This window comes from Thamnophis sirtalis, unplaced genomic scaffold (genome assembly GCF_051295495.1).
Source record: "Thamnophis sirtalis isolate CommonGarterSnake01/CBP01778 unplaced genomic scaffold, rThaSir2_p1.2 scaffold_5, whole genome shotgun sequence".
Lineage (NCBI taxonomy): Eukaryota > Metazoa > Chordata > Lepidosauria > Squamata > Natricidae > Thamnophis > Thamnophis sirtalis.
The window spans coordinates 95,185,523-95,201,615 of NW_028261385.1; the positions used below are offsets into that span (position 1 = coordinate 95,185,523).

The window sequence follows — 16,093 nt, forward strand, 5'->3', positions numbered from 1 at the left end:
CTGATTTCCCCCCCCCCCCGCCCTTTCAGGCTGTAGTCAGGCTGCGTGATTGAGTGGGTCGAGCGCCGCCCGTGGACTTCGCCTCCTGTTTTGCTGCGAGGGCGGGCTCCAGACAGGCGAAGAGAGATGGGGTCGGCTTAATCTGAGTGGCGGTGCAGAAAGGGGACACACCCGATGCGCCCTCGCAGGCGTGTCTCTTTGCCTCTGGCCAAAGGGACTGTAGAGCCGAGGTGGCGCAGTGGTTAGAGTGCAGTACTGCTATCTGCAGTTCAGCGGTTCAAATCTCACCGGCTCAAGGTTGACTCAGCCTTCCATCCTTCCGAGGTGGGTGAAATGAGGACCCAGACTGTGGGGGCGATATGCTGACTCTGTAAACCGCTTAGAGAGGGCTGAAAGGCCTATGAAGCGGTATATAAGTCTAACTGCTATTGCTATAGTAACCAGGATGCTTGCAGAAAAATGCAATACGGTTGTTTGCAGCCTTGCGTGGCAGTGTTTTCAGAGCCAAGCTAGGCATTGGTCCCCCTTGCCTAGGGTTGAATGGGATCTGCATCTTTCCCTATTATTGGACTTGCAGGATCTTAGAATAGAATAACAAAGTTGAAAGGGACCTTGTCGGTCATCTAGTTCAACCCCCTGACCAATGACAGTCCAGTCTCTTCTTGAAGAATGATGAAGCCCCCAAAACTTCCGAAGGCAAGCTGTTCCATTGGTTGATTGTTCTCACTGTCAGAAAGTTCCTCCTTGTTTCTAGGTTGAATCTCTCCTTGGTCAGTTTCCATCCATTATTCCTTGTCTGGCCTTCAGGTGCCTTGGAAAATAGCTGCCTTGATCCCCTCCTCTCTGTGACAACCCTTCAGATATTGGAACACTGCTATCATGTCTCCCCTGGTCCTTCTCTTCCCTAGAAATAGCCATGTCCAGTTCCTGCAACCATTTGTCGTTTGTTTTAGCCTGCAGATGAACCTGCAGAATGCGATTGCTGCTAACATTTATTTAATAAATAAATGGCAGCAGGGAAGAATAATTTTGTGGCTCTCTATGCTTCTTAAACATTCTTTTTAAAAAATCCTTCCTGATGAATATAGGTAGTCCTCGACTTACAACAGTTCATTTATTGACCGTTCAAAGTTACAAGGGCACTGAATAAAGTGACTTGTGACCATTTTTCACACGACCATAGCATCTCTATGATCATATGGTCAAAATTCAGATGCTTGGCAATTGATTCATACTTATGACCATTACTGTGTCCCAAAATTATGTGATGGCTTTTTGCAAACTTTTGACAAGCAAAATTAATGGGGAAGGCAGAATTCACTTAACAACCATGTTACTAACTTATCAACTGCAGTATTCCCTTAACAAATGTGGCAAGAAAGGTCATAAAATGGAGCAATACTCATTTAACAAGTGTCTCACTTAACAACAAAAATTTGAGCTACCTGTAGTTTGGAAAAACTGAACACTTGAACCTCACTCTCTGGGGCCCTTTCTGTTGATCCTCACAAAGGTATTTCAGAAGAACAATGGAAAATCACTTCCATGTTGCTATAGTGACCAGGAGTTAAATTTCAATGAAGAAAGTCTGACTTTTTTATAATGGTGTTGCCCAATAATACTATTGACAGTTTTTTTCTCATAGTCCAACCCAGTTTTTATGCATGTTATGTGTAATAAGGGAGCTCCCAAAAACCAATATTAGCATGGGATTTTACTTCAAGGAAGCGAAGTATAGTGTAAAATATTTGCACACCTGGGGTTCGCAGTATTGTACTTGAAGAATGTTGACCTATCAAGAGATTGAATTCCTAATACAAGTAATTGTATCTTAGTGACTTCCTTCAGCAATTGTTTGAAGTTACAGAGGCACTGAACTGGTAGTGCTTATGCTCACTCTCTAAAATTACCTGGAGTGGAGATAAAAGCAGTGGTGTTGTCACTTGTGTGGGTTACAGTAATGAAGACTTGCTAACATCAAATATAATTGCACTTCTTCACATCCATTGCCATTCTACTTCAGGGCAAAGCAGCAAGCGTCATCACAGACATTACACATGCCCAAATCCCAGCATTACTGGAAGGTCATTTCTATTATTTGCAGCTTGTCTCAATAAATAAACAGGCTCCTGTTAATGCTGCATTGTCATGCTATAGACTCAAGTGTTTCAACCAATTAGAATCCTGGATTTTCTAAAGCTCTTATCCAATATGGATTATTGCCTTGTTCTATTAACCATCTTAAGCCACTTTAATTTTGTTCTATAGGCTAGTTCCTCAATAGGTTAAAAATGAATGATCTGCCTGCCTGTCTGTCTATCCATCTATCCTTTTTTATAAGGTAATTTTATTAAACTTTTTAGAGTATAAAATACAAATGAAACTGAAAATACTTGGAAAGAGGAAAGAGGGGGAAGAGAAGTATAGGATAGAGGGGGAAGGGGGAGAAAGCATTAACTTTCCAACTATTCAGTGCAGTAGAATAAATATAACATTACAGCCTCAATTTTTTACTTTGCATACTCAGTATATATTAGCCATTTCTATAGCAACAACAACAATCCCTTAATTGGCAGTTAATTTGGCCATCTCTGCTAATTCCATCACTTTCTCCAACTATTCTTCCATCTTTCCATTTTTGCACAGAGAACATTCTTGCTACCATACATGTATAATAAAAAAGTTCCAATTTTTTTTTTCAAGTTCATTAGGAAGGTCCATTTTTTTCAAGTTCTCTGTCTTTCCCTTTCTCCCTTCTCCTCCTTCCTTAAAACTGTAGACTGGTGACATGGGTGGGTAAATTTAGTATACTGATTGATGAAAAGTAGAATGACTTGTTAGGATGTGTAGGCAAAAACTAATTATTTCTTTACTTATTTTATTTGTCATATTTAAGAACCACCCATCACTCTCACAGAAAGACTCTGAGTGGTGTACAAAAAAGATATAAAAAACAATATGTACAATTTTAAAGAAGCAAGGGATGTTAAACATGGATTAAAAGGCATAGGGGAAACTTCTCAAGGCACCAATCAGTTCCAATCTGGGCTCCCCACATGTGCCCCACTGGGCTCCCCACATGAGGCCACAGAGTTATTTGGTAAACCAGGCGAGTGGAGGGAAGAATACATTTTAAGCTGGCATTAAAGCTTCTAAGACTTAGTACAACTGTAACTGAACAGGGAGTCAGGATACTTAAATCAAAAAGTTCTTCACTTCTCTGATAGCTGCACATCACCATCAGCTCTGAGTTGATGGGCAGGGGTACTAAGAAATACCCAGGTTCTAGAACCATATATAGTTCATCCTTGTTCTGCAATCATTATTATCTGCAGGACTAGAATATTGATTGCTGAGTGATGCAATTATTAACTAAGTCATCACCTGACCAGAACTTTATCACTGTTAAATGTTTATCACATAGTCATTAAGAGAACCATAGGTTCTCTTAATGACTCTTAAGCAAATCCAGTTTCCCCAACTGACTTGTCAGAAGCTGGCTGGGAAGATCACAAGTCACAATCATGTGACCATAAGCCACTACAGCCATCATAAATGGGAGCTAGTTGTCAAGTGCCTGAATTACAATCCTGTGATTGTGAGGGCTGTGTGATAGTTGTAGTTTCAAGAATAGGTCATAAATTACTTTTTCTAAGGCCATTGTAATTTCAAGCAGTTGTTGAATGTATGGTCATAAATCGAGGACTACCTGTAAGCTTTTATATTACATCAAATACTCAGAATTTAGCTCAGTAACAAACAACCAGCTACCCCAGTACCTTCCAAATACATGTGTTGGGTTATAACAGAATTTATACTGGTCAGTGACACTATCTCATTGCTACTTTATTCTTCCAGTGGTCTCATAGCATATGTGAAATATTGTAGTACTAGTATATCACATAACTCTGAATCATAGGAGACCATTCTGGCCTATTTATGCTCACTTATTAAAGCATTCGCTTTGGTGCACGTTTCTGTTTTTTACAGTTTTGAATTTTTCTCAGTTTCTACTTCTTGTGCTTTATGTTCTTAATATCTTTGCAAATATTGTCAATCTTGGTGCTACCAATGATTAGATTTTCTTGCAGTTTTAGTTTGATAATCACATCTTTGGATCTCCTGGTGATGCTTTTCCCCAGAGCCATTTGGCCTGGAAACCTCATCCCTCAATGCCCAACTTGTCTAAATGTTAAGCTATATCCATGCAGGTAATGCTCACTTGAAATCAATTCTTCACTGATAACAATTAGTTCTTATCGTTTCATAGTATCATCCTGGGCTAAATAATAAATACAGGTAGTCCTCAAGTTATGACTACAATTTTTCCCAAAATTTATGTTGCTAAGTGAAACATTTGTTAAGTGAGTTTGCCCCATTATGCGACTTTTCTTGTCACAGCTGTTATGTGAATCACTACATTTGTTAAGTTAGTAATGTGGTTGAGTTTTCCTCATTGACTTTGCTTGTCACAAAAGGGGATTGCATGACCCCAGGACACTGCAACGGTCATAGATATGGACTAGTTGCCAAGCGTCTGAATTTTGATCATGTCACCATGGGGATGCTGCAACGGTCATAGGTGTGGAAAATGGTCATAAGCTGCTTTTTTCATTGCTGTTGTAACTTGGAATGGTCACTAAATGAACTGTTGTAAATAAAGAACTATCTGCACCATTTGTCTGTTGTTTATATATTGTTTAACTACTGCCATTACACACTGGCAGTATTTACAGTATTTATTTGTTCACACCTTGATTTGGATTGACAACATTTTCAGCTTTAGAGGCATGTGAATTATTAGAAGTGATTGCTAAATCTTATGAGACAAAGAAGCCATTAATTAAACTTTAATAAATGTATTATAAAAGATATTTTAAAATGCTATAAATGTATAATATAAAAATAATATAATCAAATCAATATTAAGACCGGAATAAGGAACAGGAAATTCCCATTTCATTTCAACTCTTGATATTTCCATCAAACACTTATAAGGTTTGTTCAATGCAAAAATATTTCAGTCTTATTGGTGCCACCATGGTACTTGTATAAGAAAGGGATTAAGTTATCAGGCTGTTGGAGATGCAATAGAATAGTGCTTCATTGCAGCATAGGTTTTCACACCATCTTAAATTGTTTATGTTCTGGGGAAAAGGTTCTTAGACCTATTCATTTGAGTTTGAGCTAGAGTTTAATATTCAAGCTGTCTGTGTTCCTTTGAACTATATATTTATTACATGGTAGAAGGAGAATGACATTAGTGTATGGGTGGTAAAAAGCCAGGAAGGATCTGATATTGTAGTGAATTGTAATTGTAATTAATTGTAATTTAATAAATTTATATGCCGCCCAATCCCATAGGACTCCGAGCGGCTTACAAAGTACAAGAGTAAAAATAAAAAGTTAAAATATAGGGAAAGAGAAAACAGATTTAAAAGCAACACACCATACACTCGACCTAAGTGGGGCTGCACCTCATTCATGGGTCAACAGCCCCAGGCCTGCCGGAACAGCCAGGTTTTAGTGGCTTTTCGGAAGGCCGAGAGAGTGGGAAGGGTCCGGATCTCTGCGGGTAGATCGTTCCACAGGGCTGGAGCAGCTACAGAGAAGGCCCTCCCCTGAGGGGTCGTCAGCCAGCATTGTCTGGTCGACGGCACCCGGAGAAGGCCCAGCCTGTGAGATCTTATTGGCCATTGGGAGGTATGTGGCAGGAGGCGGTCTCGCAGATATCTGGGTCCTAGGCCATGTAGGGCTTTAAAGGTGATAACCAGCACCTTGAAGCGCATTCAGAGACCGACAGGAAGCCAGTGCAGCTCGCGGAGGATAGGTGTAACATGGGTGTATCTAGGTATACCCAATATCGCTCGCGCAGCTGCATTCTGGACCAACTGTAGTCTCCGAACACTCTTCAGGGGCAGCCCCATGTAGAGCGCATTACAGTAATCAAGACTTGAGGTGACGAGGGCATGAGTGACCATTCGAAGTGCCTCCCGGTCCAGGTAGGGCCACAACTGGATGTACCAGGCGAACCTGGGCAAAAGCCCCCTGGTCACAGCTGACAGGTGGTGTTCTAATGTCAGCTGTGAGTCCAGGAGGACACCCAAGTTGCGGACCCTCTCTGAGGGGTGTAAAATTTCACCCCCAAGGCTAAGGGATGGTATATCTGGACTATCCTTGGGGGGGCAACATCAATAGCCACTCGGTCTTGTCTGGATTGAGTGCAAGCTTGTTCAGTCCCATCCAGACCCTGACAGCCTCCAGGCACTGGGACATCACTTCCACTGCTTCGCTGAGTTGGCGGACAGATACAACTGAGTATCGTCTGTATATTGGTGGTATTTAATCCTGTGCCGGCAAATGATCTCACCCAATGGCTTCATGTAGATATTAAATAGGAGGGGGGACAGGACCGAGCCCTGCGGCACCCCATATTTAAGGGGTCGACCTCTGTCCTCCAACCAACACCGACTGTGACCTGCCCGAGAGGTAAGAGGAGAACCACCGTAAAACGGTGCCTCCCACTCCCACCTCCCCCAGCCGTCGCAGAAGGATACCATGGTCGATGGTATCGAAGGCCGCTGAGAGGTCAAGAAGCACCAGGATAGAGGAATGTCCTCTATCCCTGGCCCGCCAGAGATCATCGGTCAGCGCGACCAAAGCAGTTTCAGTGCTGTAACCAGGCCTGAAACCCGACTGAAAGGGATCTAGATAGTCTGCTTCATCCAAGGTCCGTCGGAGTTGAAAGGCCACCACCTTCTCAACAACCTTCCCTACAAAAGGGAGGTTGGAGACTAGACAGTAGTTTTTAAGGATAGCTGGGTCCAGAGAAGGCTTCTTAGGGAGGGATCTTACCACCACATCCTTCAGAGGCTGCGGGAAAGATCCCTCCTGTAGAGAGGTGTTAACAATCCTCTGGAGCCAGCCTCATGTTACCTCCCTGCTGGTCGAGACCAGCCAGGAGGGACACGGGTCCAGTAAGCAGGGGGAGGCACTCACCGCTCCCATGGCCTTGTCCACTTCCTCAGGAGTGACAAGCTGGAACTTGCTCCATAAATCAAGGCCCACCCTCGGCATCTCCGCTGGTACTGTCCAAGTGGAGTCCAGGTCCGTCCGAATCTGAGTGACTTTGTCCGACAGAAACTGAACAAATTCCTCAGCTCTTCCCTGTAAGGGTTCCCCCGCATCCCTCCCTTTCAGGAGGGAGCGGGTTATCCTAAACAGGGCGGCCAGGCAAGATTCTGCGGACGCAATAAGAGCAGAACAATGAGTACATTTTGCCGCCCGTATCGCCACTAAATAAGTCCTAATAAAGGCTCTTAGTTGTGTTCGGTCAGATTCAAAGTTACTAGCCCTCCAGCGTCGCTCTAGGCATCTCTTTTGATGCTTCATCTCCCGGAGTTCCTCGGTAAACCTCCTGGATCCACTGCCACAAAGGCGCAATCCGGTCTAGTGCCTCAGCCGCCGCTGTATTCCAAGCAGCGACCAAGGATTCTGTCGGATTGTGGGCAAGGGAGTCAGGTATCTCTCCAAGCTCCGTCTGAAATCCCAATGGGTCCATCAGGCGCCTGGGGCAGAACCATTTAATCGGCTCCACCTCCCTGCAGTGGGGGAGTAGTTTCCGAAAATCAAGTCTCAGTAGGAAGTGATCTGATCATGCATGACAAGGGCAAGGTCTCTATGCCCTTCAGTTCCAGATCACATCTCCACTGCCCAGAGAGAAACACGAGGTCGAGCGTGTGTCCCGCTGTATGAGTCGGACCCTGAATTACCTTGATCAAGTCCATGGTTGTCATGGAAGCCATGAACTCCTGCGCCCCATCTGAGCGTTCACCAAGAGATGGCAGGTTGAAGTCCCCCAGTAGTATCAGTCTGGGGAATTCAACCACTAGTCCGGCTACTGACTCTAGGAGCGAAGGGAGGGCTGTTGTAACGCAGCTGGGAAGTAGGTACGTTAGAAACAAGCCCACTTGACCCCCTAGATCCAGCTTCACCAGACCGTCACACCCGACAGTCTCCGGAGGAGGGATCCCACGAGGGACTAATGACTCTTGGATGATAGCTGCCACTCCCACACCCCTTTCTCTGATGTTGTGGTTGGTGGAGCACCTGAAACCCTTCTGGGCACATTTCTGAGTGGGGGACTCCTCCCTCATGGCCCAGCCAGGTCTCAGTAATACATGCCAGGTCTACCCCCTTGTCTAATATTAAGTCCCGGACGAGGAGAGCTTTATGAATCACAGACCTGGCATTTAGCAACAGCAACCTGTGACCAGGGCCCTGACATCTCTTGCCACCTGGTCCTTGAGTTGAGCTATCAGCTTTATGAATCACAGACCTGGCATTTAGCAACAGCAACCTGTGACCAGGGCCCTGACATCTCTTGCCACCTGGTCCTTGAGTTGAGCTATCAGGGCCGGAACGAGGGATCGCTGTGACATAGCGAACCCTCCTTCCCCAGTAATGGCTAGCCCTGTAGCTCCCATCGTACCTACCTCTCCCAAACGTAACCGGGATGCTCCGGCCCGTCCCCATCCCCATGGACCCCTGCTCCCCTCTCACGGCCCCCACTCTGCCCGGGAGGCCATTCACACCATGCACTCCGGGACGAGAGGCGGATCCGGGCCCCCATCCACTTCTGCTTCTGCACTCAGTGGAGGGGGCTCCAGGCCGCGCTCTCGGTCACCTCATATATACCTAACAGCCATTCTCCACATGCATACCCCGCTATAAAATTAAAAACATATAGGTACAATAAAACAGGGTATAAAAATTAAATTAATTAAAAAGTGGGATCATTCACCTACATGCATACAACAAACATTCCACATAGAAAGAAGGTTCGTGCAGGTATTAATAGTTGTGCAGGTGACTCAGAGTTCAAAATAGCTGAAAACCAGCGGTGGTATACAGGTGGTATACAGGAGAGTGTCTCGTCTTCCCCCTCTCCTGTAGACCTGGAAAGGGTCCAGAAGGGTTCAAAGTCTGGGGTGGCTGAGGTGGATCGAAGAAGAGGGGGGGTGCATCAGTTGAAGAAACGTTAAGTCCCCACCCATATTTCCGCCATCTTCCGTTGCTCCTTCCTCTGAACAAATGCACCACGGAACAAACTGTAGGTGACACCGAAAAGTCAGAGGGCCTCCACACTCGCTGTAAATGTACCAATCCAAAGTCCATGGTGCCGTAATAAGGTGAATTAAGCGGGCGCTATCCGAGATGGTACTCCAGGGGCAGTGGTGGGTGGCAATGGTCGAAGCAAATGGGGCTGAGATGGCGAGTCCAGGAGCCCAAAGATTGCAGTTGGAAGAGGCCAGGTGTTCAGAGGCCAAGGTAGGGGAAAGCCAGATGTTAGGCAGGAGAAGCAGGAGGAGGCCCCACAGCAGCAAGGGCAGGCAGAGGAAAAGTCACGCTAAAAGGAAGGTCTGATCAAGTAGAGAGCGGAGGAAAGAAAAGGCAGCACTGACGAAAAGGCTGAGCCAAGTAGAGGGGGGGGCGTCTGGAAGGGTTGCGGCGGCGACAAGCACAGCCAGCTGCCCGATTCGCCCAGCCCTGGCAGAAGCACAGATCGACCACCCCCTCTCCGGGGCGATGACAGTCAAGTGAAGTCCCCAAAGGCTCACCAAGTTGAGCGGACGGGGTCGAAAGGCATCGCAACTGGCGAGAATCGCTGGAAAATGCCGCCGTCGTCAGTGCGGCGCCGCCATCTTCACTGCCGAACAGCATAGGTAACACGAAAGCCACCGAAGGTTGCGTGGTCCGGGGCCGCCCGAAAGTGGTGACCCCTCCAGATGTCTGGTCTCCTCGGGTCCTCTGAATTTCAGTCATCCCCAGGGACCCTTTTCCGGATGGTTATGAAGGAGTTTTCTAGGAGTTTTCCAGCGCTTTTCCCCCAGATTAATTCAGAGCGAAAAAGCCTGGCAGCCATTCTAATCTCACACATGCGCAAGAATTGTATCTGATGAAAGCTTTTGCCTTCAAGTAAAATGTGTTACCACAGTGGGAAACGATATTACTAGACTCCTCTTTGTATCTGTTTCATGAAATTGATACTTGAACAATGGAAATTGATTCTCTACACTGAACTTATTGCTAAGAGACTTATCCTTCAACATTGGTAAGATAAAACTGCTTAGCCCTCCTGGTATATCAAGGTAACAGACCCCAAGGGGCAGGGGGAAACATTGTATATATATTGGCAAGCAGTAGCTTACTTCTTGGCTAATTACAGTCAGTGGTTGATTTAGTACAGACATTAAATTATAATGTGGTTTATTAGAGGTTACTCAACCTGCATGATATCCAGAGGCAATGAATGCACTTGTATAACAACCCCTCCCACCCTTCCCCAGTCATCAGTTAAAAAAATTGGGCAATGTTTGTACAACATTGTTAGTTTGGCAGCAATAATGAAGCAGACAGATTTGCATATCCTGGTTATTAATTAAATATCTGTTTATTTAATATTTTAACGTTTTAATGTTTGTATCGTCGTTTTTATAGCATTTGCAAGCTGCCCAGTAACTTGACAGTGAGATAGGTGGCATATAAATGTTATATATATATACATACATACATGTAATTCAAAGGTGGATTGCTGTCAGAACAGGGAAGAATATCAACAGGGTAAATCCAAATAGAGATTTGACAGAAGCACATCCCCATCAAAGCTGGTTGATTTACAGGTATAACTGATTAATGTTCAGATTCTAGAACCACATAAGCTTTTGTTTTGAAATAAATACTCTGAATTTAGCTCACTAGCAAATTCGTAGCCACCCCAGTAAAGGGCGCTCCTTCACTGCTGCTGCATTCACAGCAAGGACCTTGCAACAAGCCCAGCCAAGCAGACCAGCTTCCTTTTCACAAGGTATCACCTTACTGCAAGGGATAGAAGAAGTGGCCCAGTCTTACTTTCCTGGGTTTCTTCCTGGGGAATTATGTTAGGTTCACATCTAGCAGGTGAAAGTCTGCTGCGTCTCTTCCACTTCCTGCAGAAGGGTGATGCCCCCAATGAAGAAGCCCTTGAAGCAGGGGTGAAATCAACTTATCTTCACTACCAGTTTGCAAATGTGAGCGCATGTGCTACTTCCGCACATGTGCAGGACCTTCGATTTCTGACGATCGCCTGTGACATGCAATTTAAATTAGCTAGAAAACAGGAAATCCAATGACTCTAACTAATATAAATAATGTGTCACACCTGATCATCGGAAATACCGCTTCGCCCGAACTGGTAGAATTTTTTTTTACTACTGGATCAGGCGAACTGGTAGCATTTTTACTACCAGTTTGGGCGAACCAGTCCAAACCGGTAGCATTTCACCCCGCCTCAAAGAGGAGGAAAGTAGCCCTAGGCAAGGTCATCATGAGCCAGGCCTGCTTGTCAGGATTAAGGAGTGGGTTGGGCTGTTGCAGGGACTGCGGCCATTGCAACACCTTCACAGGAGAACCCCAGAACTTGGCTCTCATGCATGGCCTGATGCACTGCTGTAGCTTCATGAAGATCACTTATATTGAGGCAGGAAGAACCCCAGAGAGTGAGGTTCCACAAATTCACTTGCTCTCCTGCTGGTTTCATATATCTGTGTGAATCTAACCAAGTGTTGCCAACAGAACAAAATCATGGTTAGCCACATTGGGGCTTCTTGATGCAATTAGCTGAATCAGGACATTGTAAATTTCATTTTCTCAAAGCTATTACTAATTATTGTTTAAAGATTTTATCTTGATTTTAATGATATTGTTCTTGTTCTTATATTATTAAGATGCCTGGAGCATTGTATAAGCAGGCAGTCAGGATACAAATTTAATTAATAAATAACACATTTTATATATCATATTCTGTTATTTTTAGTAGAGGTTCAATTTCTTTTTTCTTGTTCTAAATATTGATACTGTGATGGAATCTGGCACTGACTTATAGGAGGAAAGAGTGAAGAGACAGATCAGCCTTGAATCATTTGCATGCAGGAAGAGATTAAAAAAGAATCTTCCCTAATTCTTCACAGCATTTATCAGATTAGTTATGCAAAGTGTGCTTTAGTCTGGCAAGATTCCTGTCTATGGGTGAATTGCAATAAAGAAATTGCTTGAGCAATTCCTTATGTCATCATGGTTTTCTGCACCTGATATTAATTTTGCCATACTCCAGGCTCCTTTGTAGGAGAGAAGCTTGAAGAATTAGGGATAATGCTTTCTTACTTTCTTCCAGCAATGAATTTTGGCACTTGGAAAATGGTGTCTGCTTGCGGAATCTCACCAAGGGAAGAATGGTTTCTTCCTGGAGAAAACCCTGGCCTTTAATTTTGACTCTATGCTGCCATCTTGTGGATTTTAATCATCCCACCTATAGATGCCATTGGTAGCATCTTCAAAAATAAAAATAAATAAATAAAAATAAATAAAGAAAAAGGACCAATTGGTTCTTATTTGGGATAACAGCCTAAGTTTTAACCCTGTTTGACACCCCCCCCCCCCATGAACGGTTAACTGCCTGCTATGGTACAGAGCTATGTAGCTAGAATTTCCAGGTGAAATTCCCAAAGTCTGCCATGAGGAATGGTCTTGGTTAGCTACCCAAATTCATAACTTATTCTTGTAAACAGTGTGGGTACTTTACAACCACATTGTGTGTGTGTGTGTGTGTGTGTGTGTGTGTGTATTAAGGTGACCAGATTGGTAAAGAGGGACACCATTGGGGGGGGGGGGGCTTGATTAAAAATTTTATATTTTGTCAAAAGTTCACCCCAGGACACTGAAACCATCATAAATACGAATCTGTTGCCAAACAAAATTTTGATCACGTGACCATGAGGATGCTGCAACGGTCGCTAAATGTGAAAAATGGTCGCAACGATCACTAAGTGTGAAAAATGGTCATCAGTCACTTTTTTCAATGCCATTGTAACTTTGGTCACTAAATGTTTTCCCCCTCCTCGAGACACCTCACTTCTTCCTTCATTCCTCTTGCTTATCTACCTTCACCTTATCCGTCTTCTGCTCTTTCCCTCTCTTTTTTCCTTTCTCCTTCCATCCTCTCTTCTTTCCTCACTCCCTCCCTTCCTCCTTTTCTCTTCCTTCCTCCTTCCATTCTTTCAGCTTCCTTTCTTTTGCCTATCTACCTTCTCTGTCTTTCTGCTCTTTCCATCTCTCTCTTCCCCTTCGCTTCTGTTCCTTCCTCCTTCCTTCCATTCACCTTCCCTCCTTCCTATTTCTTCCTTCTTCCTTCCTTCTGCCTATCTACCTTCACCTTCTCTGTCTTTCTACTCTTTCCTTGTCTTCCCCTTTCCTCCCTCCCTCCCTTCTTTCCTTTCTAGTTCCATCTTTTCTTCTTTCCTCTCTCCCTCCCTTTTTCTTTCTTCCTTCCTTCCTCCTTCCTCTTGCCTATCAACTTCATCCTCTTTGTCTTTCTGCTCTTTCCCTCTCTTCCCCTTTTCTTCCTACCTCCTTCCCTCTTTTCTCCTTCCTTTCTTCTTTTCCTTCCCCCCTCCCTCCTTCCTTCCTCTCCTTCCCACTCTCTCCTTGGGAGGGGTTGGGGGGGCAGCAGAGACCAAATAAAGTCAGAAAATCTTATTAAAACTTTCCTATTTGTTGGATTGCATTGCTGCGAACTTATAAACCAAATCAGGGGAACATTTTGCAACCGAGGATGCCCTTTCCCCAGTTTTGCAAGGAATGAGAAACGGTGCTTTAATCCGAAGCAACTGCAATTGGAACCGCAGACAGGGAAAGAAAGAAAGAAAGATCCTTGTAGCACAAAACCCACCTTTCCATGGTTGTGAGAACATAGGTAAAACAAAACAAAAAAAAAACACAGTGTCCCTCTGCCCTCTGAATGGGACTCAGTGTGACTCCGATTTGAATACAAGGACAGCCCGGCAGGGAGATAAGCACTTTCATTTGCATTCTCTGCGACCATGATGCTTTGCAAGGAACATTTCTCGGGCTTTTTGCAGATTTTTCCTTTCGTGCTTAAAAAAAAAGAACGGGACTTCTTTAAAACGCCACAGAATGAGCTTTCAGCCTGACAAAAATGCAACCCCTTCCTTCGTTCTCCTCCTCCTCCGTCACTAACAGCTGGGGGATCAGAAATCAGAGCGAAAAGCCAGTCCTCCATCTCTTCCTTCTTCCTGGATTCACTCCGAAGTTTTAAATCTCCCTTCTGTGCATAAACACTCCCTCCCTCCCTCTCTCTCTCTCTGTATCTGTTTGTCTCTCACTCTCTGTGTGGCTCTTTGCCTCTATCTCCCTCCCTCCCTCTGTCTCTCTCTCTGTCATTCTCTGTGTGCCTGTGTCTCTCTCTCTGTCTCTCCTCCCTCCCTGTGTGTGTGGATCCCTGCCCTCGCGGATGGGCTCCAGACTAGTGGAGCCTCCTCTTCCTCCTTTTTAACCAGGCGATCTTCGGCTGCTGCACAATCCCAAAGGCACGCGCTGCCCAGTTTGCTAAATCCGTCGCAGCTTCAGAGAAAGAAGGCATGCGAGAAAGCCCCCCCCCATCCCCACTGCCTGAACATTTGAATGAAGGAGGCTGCAGGCTCCTTTGTCCTCGGCTATGCAATTTTCTTTCGTTTTCTGCTGCCCAAATGAGTGAATGAGGCAGAGGGAGGATGAAAGGAGATTGCGTCCCTTCTGTCTCCCCGTTGCTCAGAAAAGCAACTCCGGGAAGGTTCTTTGGTGGCGGCAGGCATCCTAGAACCTGCCTGCTAGCAAAGGACCTTCCCAGAGTTGCTTTTCTGAGCAACGGGGAGACAGAAGGGACAAAATACTGGCCGGTTGGGACGGGTATACAGGGCTGGGGGCGGGGCAGGCTTACTTCCGAGTCCGGTCACAAAAATCGGGACTTTTTAAGAACGCTCTAGGACATGGGACAAATTGTGCAAAAGCTTGACCGTCCCGCGAAAATCGGGACATCTGGTCACCTTAGTGTGTGTATATATATATATGAGATAAAAGTATGTGGTATTAGTTGGATGCCTATACTATATAATTTTTTGCAGCTCTTCTGATTACATGGCCAGTAGAGGGTGCTGTGGGATTTTTCTACCAGGCCTTTCTGTTTATGGGGGAGCTGTAAATGTAACTCTCATACTATCAATTTTTAACACTGCTGAGCAGGTATGTAATTATCTGATGACTTCCAGTCATGGTACAGAGGAAATGAACAATAAAAATTCTTTCAAAAATCAGCACAAGTTATCTATACTGCTACCCATTGATGCTTTGCATTAGCAAAAGATGGCCTAGATGGTCTTTGGCGAAGCTTCCCAACTTGTGGATACTGAGATTTAATATGCATTGTTTGTGTTCTTGTCTTAACCAGTAAGAAAACCATTTGAATATGCGCTGGCTGACTGGAAGTGAGGGGAAAGTACAATGGTGAAACATCGTATGAGAGTTGGCAAATTGGACCATTGATTGGATGGGAGAGTAGATGAAGATTGCTGAAGGGAAAAATGGAGAAAGATGACATTTGATGGAGAAAGATTTTATCTAAGGGTTCTGCCACGGATGGTAATTTGATCAATTTGCACAAGGTGTGAACTGTGTTATATTTGCATTCAATGTGTCATATTAGTGTTCCACTAAAAATGTACTATTTAACTAACGTTGAACATACTCATTGACGACTAATCCCTTTAAGAAGCATGACCAATGAAAACCACCTTCCATATTTGCTTACCCACAGAACTCAAGCATTATGCTAAACTTACAAGGTGGAATTTAGCCAGTACAGGAAGGAACCCCTTTTCTCCCATAATAAATGGCACAGGTGTCTTCTGCCTAGTTTTGTCCAGGGATTGAAAAAGAAGGGAGGATTTGCACTTCAATATTGGAACATAAAGAGTTTTAAGAGGAGTTAATCCAAGGGAAGGAAAAGACCCTCTAAGAGCACAAGGAAGCTGTGCCACTTAACACAGTGGTGGAAATCATTCTGTAAATTGAAAGGAAGAGGCCAGAACTGTTGGCAGAGAGCAGAATCAGCTGGTCTCGAATTTGGGACTGGGCAGTTTCCATCATGGGCAGTGGGGCAGGAGGAGGGCCTCTGCTGTCCTAGAAAGGGCTTGGTTCTCCCATATAACCTACAGGGATCAGG

General features: G+C 44.6%; 1 long non-coding RNA gene across 1 annotated transcript; it reads left to right on the forward strand.

The window, feature by feature from the left end:
- The first annotated feature begins 140 nt into the window (after positions 1-140).
- On the forward strand, positions 141-15,600 carry LOC148045482 (uncharacterized). The gene is made up of 2 exons (XR_015696589.1): positions 141-324; positions 15,320-15,600. It is a non-coding gene; the product is annotated as an uncharacterized LOC148045482 (long non-coding RNA).
- The last annotated feature ends 493 nt before the right edge of the window (positions 15,601-16,093 follow it).